This window comes from Cygnus olor, chromosome 8, assembly GCF_009769625.2.
Source record: "Cygnus olor isolate bCygOlo1 chromosome 8, bCygOlo1.pri.v2, whole genome shotgun sequence".
In the NCBI taxonomy this organism is placed as follows: domain Eukaryota; kingdom Metazoa; phylum Chordata; class Aves; order Anseriformes; family Anatidae; genus Cygnus; species Cygnus olor.
This window is the reverse complement of record NC_049176.1, coordinates 10,583,619-10,604,998: the sequence shown is the minus strand read 5'-3', so window position 1 is coordinate 10,604,998 and position 21,380 is coordinate 10,583,619. Positions and strand designations below refer to the sequence as shown.

The 21,380-nt window shown below is 52.5% G+C and overlaps 1 long non-coding RNA gene across 3 annotated transcripts in view; it reads left to right on the top strand.

Moving 5' to 3' along the window:
• The window catches only part of LOC121073893, a 75,280-nt gene that overhangs the window by 24,163 nt on the left and 29,737 nt on the right, over positions 1 to 21,380 (top strand). Inside the window, exons 4-8 of one of the 3 annotated variants that reach the window (XR_005821999.1) lie at positions 2,670 to 2,766; positions 6,295 to 6,391; positions 7,352 to 7,496; positions 13,961 to 14,182; positions 15,481 to 16,407. This is a non-coding gene — a long non-coding RNA (uncharacterized LOC121073893). Of the gene's footprint in view, positions 1 to 2,669; positions 2,767 to 6,294; positions 6,392 to 7,351; positions 7,497 to 13,960; positions 14,183 to 14,406; positions 16,408 to 21,380 lie in introns of those variants that run through there. The other 2 variants (XR_005822000.1, XR_005821998.1) reach the window with 2 other exon arrangements.

The following is a 21,380-nucleotide window of genomic DNA, read 5'->3' as shown; positions in this document are numbered from 1 at the left end:
GATTTTATTTTCAGAATTTTTCTCAGAACATGTCAATTTTGAGCCAAATTTTTTTGGTTTTTGGTGCTTTCTTTTTTTTTTTTTGTCTCTCTTAAAAAATAGCAGCACTGAAAACAATGTGTGGTTGTCAGCTGCTCGAGTCTGAGCATCTGAGGGCTCAAGCCAGCAAGGTCTCCGAGTGTATTTTTGATTTTGTGTCAAAAAACATAGCAGGATGGCAGAAGTTTTTAAGGACTGATTATCACAGGGGAAAAATGTGTGTGTTTAAAGGATGTCAGGAAACTTTTCAGAGACTTGGTGTTTGTAAGTCTCCTTACTGTGAGCCTGGGAGCGGTTCAGGAGGAGCAGCGTGCTCAGGGACAGCGATGGCCGCAGCCAAGCACTGGTGACATCCAGAGGTCCCACTGTGTGCCACACTCCTGTGCGGGTTTATGCTTGGTCACCGGGCTGGTGTCGTCCTCTCTGGTTCAGCTCGTGCAATGTTCAACATTAAACACGATAGCTCCAGGACATGATGGAGGAGCAGCGCCATCTGTTTCGGAAAGCTTTGGGTGGGGTCTGCGCTCTCTCCAAACCTCATGGGACAGGTCAGGTATGGCTGGTACAGGTGATGGGGCCACAACTGCTGTCCCATCCTGCAGGAGCAAAGGGACGATCTCTCCATCCCGCCCTGCCACGCTGGGGAGGCTGGGTCACAGCTGTGAGGGAGCACAGCAGCACCCGGAGGCTGAAAGGTGCCTCGTGAGGCTGTGAGGATGCCCAGAGGCTGGGGGGAGCCGATGGGGACTGGCTGGGGAGTCCCCGCAGCCCCAGGTCCACGTGCCTGTTGGCTCGGCAGGGTGTTTGGGTGTTGCCAGAGTTAATGCAGGGAGCGTGTGCGCCTCTCCCGCGTGTGTTTATGCATGCAAAGACGTGCCTGCTGGGGAAGGAGTGGAAGGCTTGTGATTTATCATTGCTCCGTAATGGGTGCCTTGCTTCTAGTGAAAGAGGTCAGCCTCCCTGCGAGATACCAAACCCCCTCCTTATTAACGTCCTGTTAGAGCTAATGGCTTGGGGTAGGGCAAGCAGGTCTTACAAGGAAGGCATTAAAGAGCAGCGCTACTTGGAAGGGAAGCCAAAGAATTTACAGCAATATTTACACAGAGGCTCTCCCCAGAGATAAGGAGGTACACAGTCGGCTCAGCAGATAAGCAGAGCTGTGGGACGAGGCGGAGCAGGCACTGTTGTTTGTGCATCCTGAAGTTCAGCAGGAGCGAAAGCCAGAGCCGCGTGGTGCGGGAGCAGGGGACGTGGTGGGGACCACGCGTACCAGCTGGGACGTGGTGCCTGGGAGGTGCAGACACCGCATCAGTTCGCTGCCTGGGAGTGAGGAGTGGGGCCGGCAGAACTCCCTAACCCGATCCCTAAGCCTGGGTTTGAAGACGTGGATGGATGCAGTAGTGAGTGCCATTGCTTGTCCCAGTGAAGATGGGGAGGTCTGGTCTGGGGGCATGTCCCACGGCAGCTGCTCTCCGTCCCGTCTCCTGTGTGCTTTGTGAGTTGCAGCCCAAGTCATGGCTGTTTCTCCAGCTGGGTCGTGCTGGTGCGTCCCAGCTCTGGCTTCGAGAGCCCTGCCTTGGCCCCACCTGGCTGTGTCCTGGGGCACACAGGGACCTGCCTCACGGGCTGAAGGCAAAAGACAGACCTCCCTGGGCTTCTGCAGGGTTGATGTGAAATGTAAGTCCTTAACAAGCACGTGTGCCCAGAGTACAGGGCGTGCAAGATCGCTCAGGCTGGGCAGTGGGTGAGAAACTTCAGCTTAGGGCTCTCTCTTGTCCAGTTACTGTCGGGTCCCACCTCCCTAGCGCTTTACTCTAGGCTCACCTCTTCACACACCTTCCCTGCTGACTCTGTTGGACCCGCGGTGCATCTGCACCGATTGTCCCTTTCACGTATGGCTGAAGATTCCCCCAGACTGTTCTTTACCTCCTCCTCCACCTGCTTCCTGCCAGGCAGGCCAATATCTCGCATCTACCTGCCTCACCCAGCAAAACATCCTGATCCAAAACCTACCGAAGACAAAAGGACTTTCACTTTTTCTTTTCCCCCATTGACAGCACTGGGCTTTGGGTCCAGCCACGTCTGCGACAGCGAAACCGAAGAACCCCCCGTGCAGCAACCCACACCGAGCCAGCCCAGGCCGCACCGTGCGCCTTCCTCCATCACCCAGAAACCTCCCCGCACCTCCCTCTCCCTCCCGGCTGCTTTTTATGTGCTCGAACAACCCACGGCCGCCACCTCGTGAGCAGCCGGCCCCACCTCATCCTGCGCAGACCACATCTCCCCTTCGCCGACCTCCCCGGCCCCTAATAGCAGTCGGCCACCGATCCCGGAGCACGCCATCCATCATTTGACTAGCACATTATTTATTTACCATGGGGGAGAGAAGGGAGTTGGGTTGTCTGGAGAATGTATTAAATTTTCATTTGTTCTCATTGATTCCTGAAAGGAAATTGCTGAGTTATGCCATCAGGGTGGACTAGTTACGATACGGCGAGTATTTACTAGACTGGATGGGAAATGGGGACAGAGTTAAGGTTATTCTCAATACTCAAAGTAGAATTACAGTGACTGTTGAGCTAACCAACCTTGTGAAGTGTAGCTGAGCGTATTTTCTCTCCTTCCCTTAGTCTCTGCTACAGCTCCTTGCCCAGAGACGTGCTAGACTCTTGCTGATTTCTTCTGCCATATGGGACGTGCCTGGTACCGCTTCCTCCTGGCTGCTGGGTGAGTGGCTGGCGCTCGGGGCTTTCTGCACCGGCTGCGAAGCTCCGCGTTTGTGTGGGAGCAGCTCCTGGCGAGGGCTTGTCCCCTGTCTGCAGGAGCTGCTCGGCCTCTTTCAGCTCATCCCATTCAGTCTGGGGACAACTGCCTTCAGTAGTTCTTCCCCAGGTGTGCCTGGTTTCTCTCCCCCTCGATTTCAGCTGTGGTAGTTAGCACATGATTCGTGGCAAATTTTGCTGGTTTTTGTTTAGTATATGCTACAAGTTGCACAAAAATACCGACTTTTGCATAGGACTCCTTGTCATCCAAAGGCTGCTCCTCTTCCTTCACCAGCCAGAGCTGGCACCCCAGCCAAAAGTGACTATTCTGTCAGGTTTTCCATGCCTTGGAGCTGACTTGGAGTCTCAGCTGAGGACTGGGTTACATTACTTGGTTTTGGACTAGTTCCCTAACCAAGTTAGAAGCGTTGTTTAATCCTAATCAGACACAACGGTTGAGCCAGCCTGCTTTTGGAGCATGGCAGGGGTGAAAACAGTGCGACCTTCTCATGTGAACAGGATGGTGAAGCAGTTGTCCCTGAGGAAAGGTGTCGTGGCTGGGATTTTTTGATCCCAGACAGAAGGACAGACACTTTTTCTGGGTTGAAATGGAAACCTGTCCCTCATCATGTTTTAGGGATATCTCAGAAGAGGCTGCCTGCATCCCTGGCCCCTCTGACCCTGCTCTCTGCCTCCTGGTACAGAGTCTCCTGAATTCAGGGAAAAGCAGTGCGGAAGGGGGGTGGTTTTACTTGGGTTTTATTTTTTTTTGCAGTCTGGAGGATAATCAGGGGTCCTCGAGTTTCTGTGGGAGTTGAAAGAAAGGACAACGTAAACTGGCACTGTTCCCAGTCCAAAATGTTTTCACTAATTGCATGCAACCTTCCTTACAAGAGAGAGAGGCTGCAAATACCACAGGCAGTTTAATTACCACTGCTGCTTCGCATTGATCTTATTTATGCTGCTCCCGGTGCTGCGTGTGTGTGCGGGGCGGGAATGGGTCGTGCGGGGAACTGGGGGCGGCTGCAAGAGGGGAGGGGGAAGCCAAGCGGTTATTTTGGCTGTGGGGTCTTTCCAGAAAGACGTCAAGGTCTGTGTTTGGTGCTTGGGGTGGCCGTACCCCAAATACCCAGCGGTGCAGGGGGTGCGGGTGGGAGAAGGGCGGCGTGAAGATGAGGACGGTGAGACCGCTGGTGTGGCTTTTGGGAGCTCGTGTGGCCGTGCCACCGCTCTGCCAGCGGCTGGCGAAGCTCCGAGCCCTGTCGGCAGATCGTTTCCCCTTTGCTAACCTTCCCCTCATCCAACGCCAGGCGTTTTCCTCCCCGGCCCGGAGGGGGGGAGAAAGCGGCACGGGAGGAATCTGAGGCGAGCAGGCTGATGGCTGCCGTCCCAGTGCAGCCTCAGCAAATGGGGCTCGTGATGGATGAATGTGCAGGGCAAGAAGTAATAAAATGGGCCCCAGTCATGTAATCTTCCATTAAAATGAAATGCATACCAGAAATGAGGCATTTCTGCAGCTTGTACCATCTCCCACGGAAGATCATGAATAAAAGAGGCAAGTGTACTGTTGACAGATGCCGGCATGCATAAAGGACAGTTCCTATAAAGGCAAAGCCCCGGCTAACAGATGGACTAAAGATGTGAGATGCAGGAAGATTTACCAGTCTAAATAATTCAAGGGAATGTCGTATGGGGAGGCAGTGCTGGAGAGGGGAGCCGGCAGAAGGTACAGATGGAAAGGCAGGCCAGGCCTTTCCCACAAAGCCATTAAGAACGTCGCTTGTCTGAGTGACAGTATGTCGCGCGAGGCACCAGCCGAGATGGGTGGATTTGCCTCCAGCACTCCTTCTGCAAGGTCAGGAGAAGAGGAGCTCTCAAAGGGTTGCAACTTTTGGAGGGCACGCTTTGCCTCCCGCCCGGCTGCGTTCTCTGCCCTTCCTCCTCTCGTCCTCTTCCTCGCCATCCCCACCGGTGGGGGGAGCGGGAGGATGGAGGCGGTGATGGGGAAGGTGTTCAGCTCCCGTTGCTCTTCTCTGCCCTGCTCCGGTCAGCGTAGGTCCTTTTTCTGGGGACTTTGGAGATGGCCAGGGGCAGTCCTGGTGCTGGGTGCCCTGCACCCATGCTGTAGGAACTCCTTAACCCTGGCTGTCTGCGGGAGGTGAGTGGAAAAGTGCACAAGAGGAGGCTTGGCATGGCAAGGAGAGGGGATGCTGCATTTCAGTTTGGGAGTGGAACAGCCCCAAATTGCTGACTGGGAGCTCCAGATCCGGCCCCTTAAGACCAGACCCTGAGAAAAACCTGGGCAAGGCCTGGGATGGGTGGAGGGCTCCTACGAATCGACTGCATTTGTGCCATGCCTCGACATGGTCCCACATGGACCGGGTGGCCTCACAGGTGCCCTGTGCTTGCAGAAGGACGCTGCTGGCGCGCATGGGGCGGCTCAGCTGCACATCGAGTATTGCAGCTGGGAACGGGAGTGTTGGCCTCATCTGGCGAGCTTGGGTCCCCCAGCACAACCCTGTGATGCCAGGGCGGTGGGAGTTGCAAAAATTGTGTAAAGCTCTCCAGATGTCAAGCTGAAGGCCAAGAAGCATTTCAGGAGGGTCTCGGCAGCATGGGACATAGGGAAATGTCACTGCTCATCACTTCTGGGGTTGCCCTGGCCCCCTCTCCCTTTGCCCCTAGGGGAGTATGGGGCTGGCTTGGTGAACACGAGGCATTTTGGGAGAAGGGGGAGGATAAAAGGGCAAGATGCAGAGGGTTAGATAGAAGTCAGCGGCAGCTGCTTGGCAGAGATTGTGCGCGCTCTCTGCTCGGAGAGGACGCCTTCCCCGGGCTCGTCAGCCGTCTGCAGCACGGCGATTAATCATTGGTGTCAGAATCCCTAATCCTATTCAATGGAAAACAAACAGCGCGGCATCCAGCCCTGTGCTGAGCCCAAGCAATTAGCATGTTTACATGGACTGGGAAAGCTCAACAAAGAGTGGCCAACGGGGGCCACGGGAAATGAACCCTTGTCAGCCCTCGATGCTCAGCGAGCCCCTGGATCCCCGGGCTTTGACCCAGGCCCAGGCCTGGAAATGTGGTTTGAAGGGGTTGAGTGCAGCTACTTGCTACCAAAAACGTGTTTTCTTCATGAGGGCAGCTGCTGAAACAGGGGCTGTGTCTGAGTTGTAGAGTCAGCTGGGGAAATAGGGTCTGGGGGTGATGGGGTTTGCTCGTGGGTCGGTGTTGAGCCAGCGGTGGAAAAAGCAGCAGCCAAGGCTTTGGCTATTGCAGCAAACTAAACCCTGTGGCCAGCCCCATATCCCCCTTCCTGCCCCTCTCCAGACCACGCTGCTGGAGCTTACACCTCTGGGTGAGATTGGTTCGGGCAGGACTGGTGTCCCTGGGGTGCAAGGGCTGGGGGCTTGGGGCCGTCGAGCAGGCTCTGAGGAGGTCTGAGAGAAGTGAAGGGAGATTTATTTATTTAACTGGGCTCTGTTATTTGCAGTTTCTCAGTGGAACAGACAGCAAACAGCAAGCAAGAGGAGCAGAACCCAGGACGAGGAGTTTCTGTAGGACCTACCAGAAGCTGGCTGGCAGTTTAGGTATGTAAGCAATGGCAAAAAAAGGAGTTTGCATTTAAGCTTCAAGTGCAGCTTTTGGGCTTGGGAGGCTGGGAGGGGGACGCTCCTCGCGAGTACTGGATTCCTCTCGAAATGAAAGGGCTTTCCTAGGTGCTGCTTCCCTTCCAGAAACACATCTGATTTTGGGGGGGTGGGAAAAAAAAAGAGGATTGATTCAAATAAAAATGTATTTGTATGAGAAAAATTATTTCCTTCCATGAGAAAACACATAGTTTGAGGCAAATTTATGGCTTTGGCCTGGTCATTAATATCTGGTTGTCAAAAAGTATTGGTTTGAACAAAAATATGTTGTAATAAAAATGCATTGTTTTGAAGAAATTTATTGTCCCCATGAAAACCTATTCAATTCAGAAAGATATGTTGATTTCAATGAAAATCTATTTGTTTTAAGAGACAGAGAGAAGTTGCATTCAGCTGAGAGCCAGGGGCTTCTCTCCTTACAAATCTCCTTGCAATCCTGTTGTAATTAGACAGAAGAAACCCAGAAAATCTGCAAACAGCCAGCAAAGGGAACTTAAAGATGCTACCTGAGAGGAGATGGGCAGCGTGGCAGTGGTGGGAGGGAGTGCTGGGGGGTGTTGGAGGTGGGGGGAACACGCTGACGTGTGTGGGTGCAGGTTTTTAAGGTGCCTGGGGCTGTGGTCGTCTCCTGTCCTTACGGATCAGGTGACTTCTCACTCCAACAGCTCTCTCCTTGCTCTGCAAAGCTTGTGCTCCCTTGCTAAGTGCACGTGCTGAGAGGGCTCCTATGAGCCCACTTCATACTGCTATGTAGAGGTGGAGATCTTGCAGGTGACCAGAGGGTGTCTGGCTGGGAGCCTGCAAGAGCCTCGTCTCCCTCTTCATCTCCCAAGCCAAACCGTGTGGGCAGTCGGATTCTCGTGGAAGCGACCCGTCGTCAGGTTTTCTCTCTGTTTTCAGGCTGGCAGTCCTCTCTCTGAAGGCCTCTCCTTGCATTTATTGTAAAGGAAAGTGAATGCACGAGCGTACTGGTGTGAGGAGAAGCAGAGCAGCAGCGCGTGGGCACAGCTGTGATCTCGGATAGGCAGCGCTTGTGCGAGTGCAGGTATGGGTTCATACACTGATAGCACTTCCAGCTTTGCAATCCTTTTGCAACCTTGCTTGGGCTTGCAAACCATGAGTGCTGTGCCTGCAAGCAGCCTGCACCCTGGCTGATGACATCCCAGCGCTGCCCTGGGCGTGCAGCAGGGCGAGGTTTGGGGACCCCTTTTGGGTAAGGGGGATTGCATGGCTGTGCACTTCCCAGCCCCACTGCGGCGTTAGCCCCAGGTGGGGCCGAGGAGAGGGAGCCGGTGTGAGCTTTGCTGTTGTGCCTAAGCCTCTCTCCCCACCAGCGGGGACCAGGTGAAATTCTCTCTGAGCTCAAAAGCCCTAATACCACCTTAGCCGGGATTATGAGAGGAGCCACTGTGGCACCACCTGAAATCCACCTCCCGGTGCCTCCCGTTTAAAACAATCAGCACATGTTTGCAGTGGGCTTTTTCTTTCATTATGCTCCAACTCTGCTATTTAATCAGCTCCTTCCTTCCTCTGTTTGTACAAGGCAGCGCTAACCCATATTAAAGGGGGGAAGGGAAGGCACAAGATAAAATAAAATCGCCTACCCAAGAAATGTCACTGCTGCAGTGTTATCCCCTCCCTGCCGACACGCGCTCGGGTTCTGGTGTCAATGGAAAGGTTGCCTCTGATTAATATTAATAAAGAATTAGAGCTGTGTTTGTCATGATCACCTCGTTTGGTATTGCTCTGTGTGGCAGGTGAAAGCAGAGGAAGGAAGGGAAGAGGTCTGCGTGGCATTCATTAATCATTTCATCAGGAAGGAGTTCAAAGCAGAGCCCTGCCTCAACGAGGGCTGCAGGCAGGGACGAGGCCGTGCTTATCCAGCCATTCCTCCTCACGTCTGCGACCTGCCTGGTCAGCTGCTAAGGTGCTCTTTAGGATCTAGGGCATTTTGGTGCCCAAATGTGGGCTGCCTTGGGCTTGGATAGTCCAAGGTGATGTATGAAAGACGGATATAGGTCTGCCACTGGTATCGGTAGATCTGCAGTTAAAAAATGACAGATGACTCAGGATCCTTGAAGAACATCTTTGGTTCCCCTTTGATTCAAGAAACTTAAGAAACAGTGTTTAAGGAGCTGGGTTTTTAGCTCTTTCTCTGGCAGTAACCTTTCTCCTTCCTGCTGAGACAAAGAACTCCTCAGGGTAGGGACTTCTGCTTGGTCTACAGGTGGCCAGGAGCTGGGAGATCCTTGTGAGACACAGGGATCAGTGGGAGCTCCTGGAGTAAGCCCCAGGAAGGCATGTTCCGTCTCTAGGACAAGTGTGGTGGGGTCACAATGGAACTGAAAAGAGGTATTCAGTCTAAGAGGGCTCCTAGACTTCCAAAATATGGTTGTCCCCACCACAAAATAGGTGACTAAGCTGCAGAACCCCCGATACCTTTTCTCCCTTGAGTAGAAGGACTGTTGGATGGACGTGTGCTTAAAAAAATGTTAGATGGTGGCCTGAATCCCATCTGCAGCACCTTTGCTGAACTTCTGTAGCAGACCAGAGGTGTCTCCAACATGTGGTGTGGTAGGGAACACGAGGATGAGTGCTGTAGGACTTCAGGTTGTCTACTTATGCAGATTGGCATATTAAGAGGAAGTGACTCTGGCTGGGGACACCCCCTTGCTTTGGGATCACAGAACTCGAGCAAGTGTGGGCTGATACTAGTAATAAGGGCCTAACACGGGCAATCTATCTCTACTTTTAGTGGGATTTTGTTTCTTTAACATGGAGAGGTTCCTGTACGTCTTGGCTTGGTTAAACGCATCTGTATGTGGCCAGAACTGGTCTGTGCTTTCTTCTGTCCTGTATTTTCTGGACACAAGGCAAGAAAGAGATGCACACGTACATAACGGCAAAGTATTTTTGTAGTAAGAATTTCCAGCTCAACCTTCTTCTTGCTCCCTTTTCCTTCTTTTTGTTTGTGGATGCTATTTATTATTCAAATGTGGGACGAGTCGAGCCAAGTGGTGCATTGCTCTCATTAATTATTCTCTGGGATTAAGGAATCAGTTAAAACCATATCTCCCTTAATCCTGTTTTATTAATTTTATGTTCTTGGCAAAAAAGAAGGAAAACAACAACCCCCCACCCTCTTTACAAAGGGATCATGCAGCTTTCTGCTGGGAGCCCGAGAAGAGGAAGTCTCTGGTGTTCCATGGATGCTCTTCTTATTAATTTGATAAAATAAATTAGCACAGGATTAGCGCCTTCCTGCGTGGGCCTGCAGCATAGCTCAGCTGTGGTTACCACCTTCAGGGGAGGCATTAGGCATCGTTTTGGTTGCACAGAGGTGAAATGCGAGAGCCCCAGTCCCTTTGTTCCTGGGAAAGAGAACTTCCCTCTTGCTAACAGCACGGCTCGCAGCCTCTCTTCCCCTGCTCAGGTGCGTGCACAAGCCCATCAGCTCATCTCGTGTAGCAGCCAGCGGTGAGAACTCTAATCAGCCTCTTCCTTTTGTGATTGTTTGGAGATGAGAAGGAAAGGGCTTTCTCAGCACAGCACAGACTCGATTCCTGAGAGCCAAGATTTGGTCTGGGGGAGAAGGCAGAGGGAGAATGGGAGAAAGGAAGGGGAGCTTTTGGGGTTTCATCTGCACTGAGTGGCAGAGGTGCTCCAGCTGGTGCCTTGGGACCTTTGTGAACCTTGTGGCCGGAGACTGGGCTGCGAGGGAACAATGTGTGGCTGCAGTGCAGCTTTAGAAGCGTCCAGACTGCTTCTTTTATGTGGCTGTCAGACAGGAGAGAGGCCCCTGGTGGTGTGTGGCCACACGACCTGTCCTTTGGATGCAGGGGAACCTGTAGGAGACTTCCATGAGCAAGGTGAAGCCAGTCCCAGGTGGGTCTGAAGCTTGCAAGGCTCAGGGAGCTGGACCAGCACTGCTGGGCTCGGTCTCTCAAGGCGTGCCCTGAGCAGCACAGTGTGGAAGCATCCTGTCCCTCACCCAAAAGAAATTTCTTAGGTGGCTTTTGGGAAGTCCATGCTATCGTTACATTCATACTGGCATTGGTAAGGCAATGCTCAGAGCTCTGACGTGGATGGTGTGAGACTGGTGAAATAGGTTGTACTAAAAAAAAAAAAAAAAAGACTGTGATGCTTGTGTGGCTGATACGTTCTTGTCCTGGTCTTGCCTGGAAGCTGAAGATGACTGTCCTCACCCCCGCTGAGCTGGGTGCTGGGGATGCATTACTGCTTACTCTTTGGTTAAGGAAGGCTTTCAAAGCAGAATTGTGCCTGAAATACTGCTAAGTGTTTTCTCCACGGAGAGGGGGTCTTGTTTGCTGGTGCTGATGGTGGCTTAGAAACAAGTCAGCTGAGCAGGGTTGCGATGGAGGGAAGTTTGCCCTTCGGTGTAGGAACAGAGCTCCAGTCCACCTGCAGATTTACTGTGAAGGGCTGCACGGATTAACAGGTGTTGGCAGATAAATGTCCTTATGTCCTGTCAGCCTTGGGGTCGCTTCTGAAAGCTGTTCTTTCTTCTGAGGGTGTCTGACTCACAAAATCTCTACTGGCCTTACCTGACCTCACCTGAACACCTTTGCTGCAGAACTGAGGGACACCCTAAAAGTCACTGCTGTTGTTTTTGAGGCTTTTTGTTACGGAAATTCCCACAATTTCAGTTATCTGAAAGAGAGAACTCTAAAAAAGATAGAGATTTTTGCGAAAGAACTTCATTTGGTACTTAATCATAGAACAAAGCTGTGATCAGAGGCTGTCAGACCCTGCAACAATACAAATAACAACAAGATCATCTTCAGGACTGTATTTGTCAAAGATCCCAAATAGACTCATTTCTATTCCCTCTGTCTTTTCTTTTCCAGCTAGGGATTTCTTTTTCTCCTGCAAAGTATCTGCTGTGTCTTCTTGTTTGTGAAAACTCACTAGGTAGCAGGGAAGTTTATTTTTGTAAAATTACCTGGTTCCGTTGGAGGAAAAGTATAAAGCGAATGGCCTCATTTGTTTTATTCTGTCTAGGAACAACTTCCTAACAGCTGTGTTAGAAAGAGCCAGCTCTTTCTTCTGCTGCTGTTAGAGGAGAAGGCAGGGAGTGAGAGGATGCCCCATTTCCAGGCACTGGGAACCCCCTGTGAACACAGCCTGATGTCTTACATCTATTAGGGTACAAATAAGATTCAGACAGGATTTCATGGCTTGGTAAAAAGTTATGGAAAATCAGGGGGAAGCAGCAAGGTGCCAGGCTGGCACCAGGCAAATCCTGTTTTATCTCAGCCTGAAGAGCCCCAGAGCTGGACAGGAGGTGGAGTGGGATGCACGGAGCTGGCTGGAGGTGAATGGTGCTCTGGGCCTAAGGAAATGTGGGAGAATCCTCCTAGTGATGCCAAGGAAAATGGCAAATGATGCTGAGTTAGGCTTTATCCCACTCCTAAAATCCAGTGTTGGCTGGGAGGAGTTTTATCAGTGGTGGTTGGGCAGAAAATCTCATCTGCACAGGTGCCTGTAAGCCTTTCCTGGTTGCGTTGGAGGGACCTTCCCTAAGTCAGGGTCATGCTGTGGCATGGCCAGAGCAACCTTCCCCTCCCTGGGGACACAAACCAAAGAAGGGTGCAGGTGTGAGCACCACTGGAGTTGGCTTCAGCAGTCATTCACATTGAAAAAAGTGGAGGAAAAGCCAAACAGACATTAATAAAGCCTTCAAACAGCCTTCTGCTGGTGCCCCAGTGGTGTCTTGATCTCATTCCCAATCTCTTGGGTGAGAGAGCTCTTTTAAGTTAATTTGCATTGCGAAACATCGCTAATGCTCTGGTGGAGGAAGCCTTGCACGGCCGTGCACAAGGCAAGCCAAAAAAACAAAGGCGTGTATTTCAGATTTGAGGTAGGAATTATATACACTTAGAGTCATGAACTCTGGGTAATAATTGAAAGGTCAGATTGATGAGAGCAGCCTCCGAGATACGATTTCTATGACAGCTTGATGGATGCCCCACTATCAAGGTGTGCTTTTAATCATAATCTCATTACTCTACTTCTTATGGTTCGACTCACCTAAACTCATGGGAGGAATCAGGGGCCACCTCTAAAATGTGAATCGGCTTTTATTTGGAGGAAGAACAGTTGAGGGGCTGGGAGAACAAAAAGGAAAGGAAGGAGCCAAAAAAGAAAAAAGAAAAGACCTTCGTGGTTGAGGATGAGTCAGGAGCAGGCATGAGAGCAACACCTCAGTGCTGCAGAGCAGCTCCGGTTAGCTCTACACTGGCTGGAAATGGGACCAGTAGGGATGGTCTGAATCAAAGAAGGAGACTTGAACCTCTCCCAGCATGAGAATGGATCGTCCCCGTGAGTCTTCCTGCATTGGTGCCCCTCAGAGTCTGGACATGGGGCCTCCCAAGAGTGTTGCAGCTCTTTCAGGCACTAGAGGATCGTCTTTTTGGGGAGAGAACCAGTGCTGGCAGTTGACATGCTCTGATTTAGCCATCCCAAATCCATGCTGAAGCTTCCTGCTGATGGCCAACTGCAAAATGCTTATGCACGGATGGAGAGCACCAGCTTCTAGTCTGGGATCGCCGAGCCTTGGAGTAGGCCAAAGCCTTTCTCTTGAGATTGTGGTGCGTGGGAGCTGAGAAGATGGAGGCCCTGGAGGCCCACCTCATCCACTGGGCCCAACCGTGGCTTGGCTGTGCAGAAACTGCACCGTGGGCTTCATCGATGGTGATGGGCACGGCTTCTACCCTGGACCACCGGCAACACCATGCCTGGAGGGACGGGTGGCCTGGCAGTGGCTCCCAAAACCATCCTCGTGGGCTCCTCCACGAGCTCGGTGCCTAGGCCGGAGGATGCCGGGGTGGCACCGCGCGGCCAGTCCTGCAATTCATCCTCGCCTCCCTTGAACCTCCTGGAAGAGTTAGTATGGAAATTTCAACCTATTTTTAAGGGTTATTTTCACTCAAGTGAAATCTATCAAAGAAGGAGGGTTATTTTTACAGCGCGCAGCAACTGCCGGTTGCCATGGCAGCGGGCCGGGCGAAATGCAATAAAGCATCCCTCTGTTATCGTAAACACAAAGGGAACCACTGGCACCGAAAAGAAAGGCGACTGTCACGGGGGGAGGAAGGCAACACCGTGGTGTGCTCACCAAGACCCAACCCGGTTACATTCAGGGAGATTTTGTGGGGTCCCCTGTGCGCATGTGGGGTCTGGGGGACCAAGAGGAGCGAGCCTCTCCCGGCTCCCCTCAGTGAGTGTTGAGGGCACTGGCACGTCAGCCTGAGCTGAACTTTTTCCTTCTTCATTTGCAAAAACTTGGGAGAAGTTCTGAAAATGCGTCACCTAAAGAAAGGGGCAGGGCGGGGGAAACCTTTTTATTTTTTTTGGCTTGATTTCCAGGACAAGGAGCAACCACAGCTGGCTGTGGAGGTCTCTTCTTCAAAGCACAGAGTGATGTTTCAGGTGATGAGAGGGTTTCTCTTCTCCAGCTCTTCCAAATGTGTCCGTTTGTAAACGTAGGTGCCCTGTTTGATGGAAGCAGCTGCACACGTGTGACTGAACTACCCCTGCTGCTGTCAGGCCAAAGAGAACCTCGGTGAGCATGGACAAGAGCAGCTCCCAGAGTGGTGGAGGACCCCAGGTGGGATCTCCCTCTTCACCTGTGCCTGTCCCTGTGCGTGAGCCCTTGGGTCTTCCAGCAGCATCAGGGGACACCACTAGAAACTGCACCAGCCCCTTGAGGTACGTGTTTTGTCCCTGAAGTCTATCCTGATGTGCCTTTAGTGCTTCTCTTGTGGCTCTGTGGAGACCTCGCAGCTGCCCCTTGCCGTTCCTCCCTCCCAAGACGCAGGTTGTCCTAAGGTGGCACATCTTGTGTGCTCAAGGGCTGGCTGGGCAGGAGGAAGCCCAACACAATTGTTGCCTTGTGCTGAAGCTCTCCTGAAGTACCATGTGGGTATTTTCAGCTTCAACTCCGGCTGAGGCAACCACCAGTAATGTGAAGGGAGAGCAAACAGGCATGGGACTTGGCTTCCTCACCATAAACTGGGTACTAAAAACCAGACCATCCAAAATGCCTTGCCACTTGGCTCACTCTGGAGAAGTCACTCAGCTCTGGGGGTTGTCACTTAGCTCTGTCGTTGGCTGAAGCCAGTGGTCCAGCCTAAGGTCAGTCCCACTCCAATAAAAATAAATGCTCAAGGGCATACATGGGAGCTGCATGCCCCATCACCACTGAATTCCAGGGGTGGGTGTAGGAAATGGTTGAACTCTTGCACCAACTGAAAGTCCCTCTCCTACCTTATGGCAGAGACATCTCTGTGCCCTGGTTGATCCAAGACCCTGCCGTAGGGTGTGCAGGGCAATGGTTTTGGCGACTTGTGGCCTGCTTTTTCAGCATCTCATAAACAGGGAAAAGAAACAAAGGCAAGAATTGCCGTGCGGCAGCGTGTGTGTAAATAGATCCCTGGGAGGGTGAGGCCAGCAGGAGGGAAAGGATCGAGACGATTTCTATTGCCAAAGGAGCAGCCGTGAAGCTGCTTGCCTTTGTGGCTGGACCTTGGGGTGGTATGTCGGTGCTCCTCGTGCCCAGTGCTCACTTGTCTGGGCTAAGAAAACCTTCTGCTTGCCACGGGAAGGGGGTTGCTCCATGTTTTAAAAAGGTTAATGGCTTTTTTTTTGTTGGATAGTAAGGAAAAAATTATGATAGTGCTCAGGTGGAGATGTATCTCATCTAAAAGGGTTTCTAATGATTGGGCTTTATATTGAATTATTAGAGAGTCAGTAACCAGCATGTGTGGTGATCTGGGGGTCCTCTAGCAAGGATCTGGACTAGGGACACAGCCACTGGGTTTGCTAGGACCACCCTTAGGGGTGTGGGACCCAGTGCCCTGAAGAGTCCAGGGGCATGCGTGTCCCATCCCATGGGGTCTCCTCCCTGCCTTGCCACCACCCCTCTGCCATCACCTTGCTGTGATGGCTCCGCTCTCAGGTCCCCACCTTTGTCCTTGTTCACCTTTGTGCCCTTTGGTGCCCCCCAGCTTGGTGACAGCCACTTCTTCCTACCTTATGGTGACCCCCACCTGAAGTACCACCTTGACCACGCATGATCAAGCCACAGGTCTCTAGGAGGCACTGAGCCAAAATGTTGCTGCAGGGGAGCGTTTTCACCAGGGTCTTCTCCAAAGCAAAGTCAAGGAGCACCTCCCCGGGGGGCTCGGGTCTGAGCCCTCATGCTGACAGCGTGCCACAATATTCTGGCAGAGCGCTGGATGATCTCTTTGAGATTAAACTTAATTCACAACTCCTTAACCTAAGGTTCCCGTTCATAAGTGTTTCATTATTGAGGGGTGAGTACCTGGCAGCTTCATTCTTTAATAGCATATATAGCATGTTACACTTTACAATGCATTAGCAATAAATGCTTAATGGAAGAGGCTATATCAAGCTGTTAGATAGAAAGCCTATTATAAAACGTGGGCTCCTGCTCAAACAATGCGTGCGTCTGTTTAACACCTGATGTTAACTCAGAAAGTGTGTTAGAAAGCACCGCTCCTTGGCACAGAGAAAATAAGAAGCACTTTATGTATTAAAGTGTCACCAAAATTTCCTCGCTTGTTTAAAACAATCTGGAGAAAACGTTGTCTTAAAAGGTAGCTGCCTGAGATGGGAAGGCTGGAGCAATCCGTCAGGAGCGGGGGCTGGGGATGGCAGGTGATGTGCAGCAAGGCTGGATCGTGCCCGTTCAGCGCAGCGTGGGGGGGAGCCCATTTTAAGGCCAGACTTACCGAAATGTTGTTTGGGTCTCCAGACCCCTGGGCACCTTCCGTGCAACCTCTCCTTGGGTGTGGGGCTGTCCCAGCAGGCTGGCTGTGGCTCGGTCTAGCTGAACACCGCAGCCCTCTGAAGATGCGGAGTCCTCCCCAGCCTGCTGGTGCCAATCTCACCCACCGAAACCTCCCGGCCTCTGCAAGGAGATTCCCCCATTTTTAATTAACTGAGACCTCAAGTTTGTGGGTTGATCTTTAATTTTTATTTATTTTTTAAGCATTGTAGCACAAACCCAGGCTGTCATTGGTGGTGGGGTCTGTCTGCATCTGGCCCAGGCTGAGCTACGTGCCCAACTGCCCAATCCACCACAAAATTCAGTGCTTCCTATTTGCAGTGTCCACCTTTGAGGCCACCAGGGGTGAGACCCAGCAGCACAGGCAGGAGAGCATGTGGTTTGTGCATTTCACATTCACGATCTCCAAGTCCAGGTGGTGCCTGCTCCATCCGGCAAACCTCACGATGATTTTGGCATCAACAGAACCAGCCTGGGCTTCTTTGACTTCCAAAGCAGGTGTGCTATTCCGCACCATGACTCTTCAGTCCTGGCCACACTGTCTTCTTCCAGTGCTTCAGCAGTTAAATGGAAAATGGTGTTTGAGAAGATTAGAATTAAGTTATTAAAGCATCTGGACACTTTTAAGAGGATTGCTGAGCGTCGTAGTACTCAAGATTGACTTGAGAATTTGGGGTTGGATTTGCAGCTGGAAGAAATTCCTCATGTACTGTATACCTGCCCCCTGTGTATATGTTAGCATACTTGGCACAGATGTCTCTTTGTTTCCGTACAGGAAACTAATTGCCTTTCTTGTTTCAGGCTGAAGTTTTCCTGTGTCATTCTGTAAATAATGAGAGGCATTTCTCAAAGTTTGCCAGGCGCCTTTGTCTCCCCTGACGGTGCTTCAGCTGCTTGCCCTGCACGGGCAGAGCATCCTCCTTGCTGGAAACCTGGTGCCACCTCGGCGAGGTCTGCGCTGGTGCTGAGGTTTGTCAGGGAGGCATCCTGCATGGCAGTGGGGAGGTGAACACGGGGAGAAGGAGGTTCCATATCGGTGACAAACTTTGCCTTGGAGCTCTATCTCCAAGGTAGAGAAGCTGAATTTTTGGTACGCACTCTCTCCTTGGCCATCAGACACATCTCCTGGGGTTTAAAGAACAGCAGAAGGTCAGGGCTTGTGACAGTCAGAAACAACACCATGCCACGATGGGAATCCGTCTCTCTCCTCCTGGTACCAAATGATGGTTTGCTACAGACCTGTGGGAAAACAGAAATCCTCAGAGCCTTCCCAGGCAGGGAGCTGGAACAGACACGGAATAAAACAAGGACGAGAGAGCCTGGATCTAGCCTACAGCTGTGCCCACTGCTTCCATTTGATGTGAAAGAGGAATTCAGGGCAATAATGAGAGACCAGCTGCGGTCTGGTCACTGCTGCTGGCCTCGGTGCTCTCTCCTGTCCCCTTTGTCTGTCCCTGTGCTGCGGCTGCCAACACTGGTGTGCAGGCGGGGCTGCTCATGTGGCCCCGTCCCAGCCGCAGGCAGCTCGGTGCTATTCCTGCTCACTGCTCTTGTTGCCACTGCAGCTCTCCTTTCTACAGTGTAATTTGGGCTGCAGAGTAATTGAGGGGTTTGCAGTCAGCACCGGCACCAAAGATGGCTCATGGTGAGGGCAAGGCTTAGCTTTAGCCATGTGATGACCGCCTGGGAGGAAGCCCTCTGGGTGGCCAGGAGATGTGGTCGGGCTTGGAAATCGAAGCTGAGCCTTCACCGCCTGCCCTGGTGAGCTGGGCTGTGTCGGTGCTCCCAGGATGGCTCCCTGGGTGCGCTGGGGGATGCTGAGCTGTGCCTCAGTTTCCCCTCTCAACAAGCGGGAGAAGGAGCCCACGGGTCAGCTTGGAGGCAGTGTGGGGCTCTCCTGACGGCGTTTGGGGTGTGCGGCGTGCTGCGCTGTGGTGGCTGTTACTGAGACCGAAGCTGGCAGGGAGGGCTGAGCATCCTGAGCCAGCTCGAGCCAGCAGCTCTGCACGGAGGATTTGGCCTGGACCTTTATTATCTGTCCCCCTTGTCACTTTTGGGTAGCAGGAGCACACACACGGGGGGTATCCAGCTACTTCGGGGCTGTCACATCTACCACAGGGGGCACAGTGCAGCGTGTGACAAGCCGGTGTCATTAGCGCAGGTCTCAGGCTGCTGCCGGGTGGGGTTTGCTGGAAAACCTCCCTGTGCAGGAGCCCCTCACCCGGAGCCTGGCTGGAGCACGGATCCTGCCCGCTGCTCAGCACCTGCCCGAGTTGCTGCTTCCTCCTCTCCTTGCTGACACGGGCAGGGTATGCGCCGCGGTGCCGCTAATTGCGGAGGGCTCGTGCTTTCGGCACCGCCGGCCGCAGGCTGCCAGCCTCCCCGATCGCCCGGCTGGTGCAGGCATCGTATCTGATCTGTCACTGCTTGCTCTGACACAGGCCTGGCCCACGCCTGGGCAGTGATGAGCATTAATTGGGTCCCCCCTCCGCCTCGCACCGGCTGGGCAGCATCACCATGGCAAAGGCAGCGAGCGGCCGAGAGCTTTTGGATGGACGCGGACCCGTCAGGCATGGACCCAGAGGGCTGCAAGTGGCGGGATGAGCGTAGGGGTGCTGTCAGAAGCATCGGGCTGCAGGTATCGTCTCAAAAGGGGCTGGTACACGTGGTTAGAGATGCTTAAATACACTCCTAAAGCTGGATGCTGCAGCCACCACGCCTGGCTGAGGTGGCTGCAAATGCTGTAGCTGGTGCTGGGGTAGCAGGACTGGGCACGATGCTGCTGCTCTGTGCATACCAAGGCATGCCGATCTGCTTGCAGCATCCCTTTCTCAGCTTCCAGCCTCCCTGGTGGCAGCACGTGATGCCTTTCTTGAGCTGGTGAGGGCTGCTGCGTGCTCCAGGTCAGCTGGCTGCGTGGCACCAAGAGCAGCGCAGCACCGTGACAGCGCGGCTGCAATTGCTGGGGGGTATTTTGCCTGTAGCTCCCCAGTTCTGCTGCATTTCCGTCAGTAACACCTTCATCTGGGGCATTTTACACAATCTCTCACGCTCAGGGACTTTGACAGCTATTTTTGGCTTTGAACGTGGTCATCAAGAAAGAGCATCAAGTGCATTCCTTGCTTTATCTGCCTGCGCATTCTCCGTGGGATGGCACTGGGTTAATCTCTTTTAAAAGTGCAAATCATGGAGCATTTGGGGTCCCAGGAGCCCACCAAAACCCTGCTGATGCATCTGTTCAGTTGAAAAATGTGCTTCCACTTGCTGAACCAGTGGAAATGGTGCTGGGCTGCCTGTCCTTAGGTGCAGCTGCCAGGGCTCGGCTCACCTCTTGTGCGAGCTCCCAAGGGAGCTGGACACCAAAGAGGGTGGCTGAGGCCCCTGCTTTCATCTCAGCTGCGATGGGGCGATAGCCAGGACACCCTGGGCAGGAGGAGTTTAAAGAAACCCACTTTCTGCACAGCTCGAGCTCCAGCTGGGTCTCCCTGTTTGCTAGAAATCGTGGCCAGCTCTAAAACAAACCCGAGATATTGCAAATAGTTGCATCAGATGGGAAATCTAACAGCCCTGTGACCTTTCAGGGGTAGGAGGGACTCGTCTTGCTCTTGACTGCCATAGCCGTGGTGCCAAGAGCATCCCGCAGCAGCCTGAAGGTCGGCGTTGCCCTTTTCTTGCCCTGGCAGCTCCCCTGGGCAGGGAGGGAGGTCTGCAGACAGCTGCGGGCCCACCGCTCGCGCAGAGGCTGTGGCTGTGCTAAGGAGCAATTAGAAAGACTGACACGAGCTTAACGGAGCACCAGGAGGCATTTATCCAGCCTCTGGCAAGTGGAAGTCCTTAACAAGATCTAAAGGAGTTAGGGCTGATCTCAACTTCACTCGCTCACCCCCAGCCAAAAAAAAAAAAAAAAAAAAAGCCTTGAAATTTAGGAAATTAATTGGAAGTAAAGTATAGCACTCAAGTCGTTATACGATGTATTTTAAAAAAAGTGCTTGGTGCTGGCTTCTCAAAGGTCCTGCTCACATCAAGGGAGGCACAGGCTGTCAGAGGCAGGGATGTTGTCGTGCAGGAGCCCCCAAAACCGTTCCCTTGCAGATGTCCTTTCTACCTCATTATACCTACTTCGTGTTTTCCAAGCATTTTTGACCACATTAATGATTAAAGCAAACCAGGATTCTTATTGGCAGCACAAATCACTTTTTCAAGATGACACCAGCACTTACAGTCTTATTACTGTCATTAACAAGATTATTATTATGACTTTGCCGTGCTCCCCCGTTCTAAAGAAAGCAATCCAAATAATCTGGCTTAAAGATATCCCAGCCTCGTTTTGCCTCTCTAACCAAAAAAGAGGTTGCGCCAGCCCTTCTAGGTAACAGAAGAGCATCTTTCTGTGGATGTACTTAGTGTATTTTGGGTTATCCAGCCCAGTTCCCAGGCCTGTGCTTGTATTTGGGTGTCTCCGAGGTCGGCAGTGGTATCCTGTCCTCTGCAGCCTTCGCTGGCTGGGTACGGAGCCAGGGGCTGTGGCGAGCCTTGCTCCCTGGCAGGGTGGCACTGGCATTGGGTGACACCTGGCCAGCCTCTGGGAGTAGCCCCAAGGAGCTGGAGGAGGTCCAGGGAACCGATCCCAGCATCTCGTTGAAGTTCCCAGCCACGGCGCCTTCCCTCCCTTTACCGAGCTTCGGGGCGCCGCCAGCCCCATCCATCTCGCAGGATGGGTTCTTGGCCGCCCCACAACGAGATGCCGTGCGGTAAAGCATTGAGCTGACAGGGTGTTTGTCACGGCTGGGCCCGTCCTCGCCAGCCTGGAGGTAGCTGGATGATAGGATACACAGGAGAGGACACATTGTTCCTCGTCTTGGCCGTTACGGCTTTACAAATGACTATTCCGAGCTTAGTTCCAAAATGGTGTCGTGGCTTTCGCTGCTGTCATCAATTGCCATCAACACTGCATTTAGCTGACATAATTACTTATTGTTACAATCAGTGCCCATTAGGTTAAAGCTAAATTACAGTCTCAGTCCTTGGGAACTGCCTATTACATCCATATGAATACGCAAAGTTCATCACTCATGATTAACGTTGCTACAGTGAATA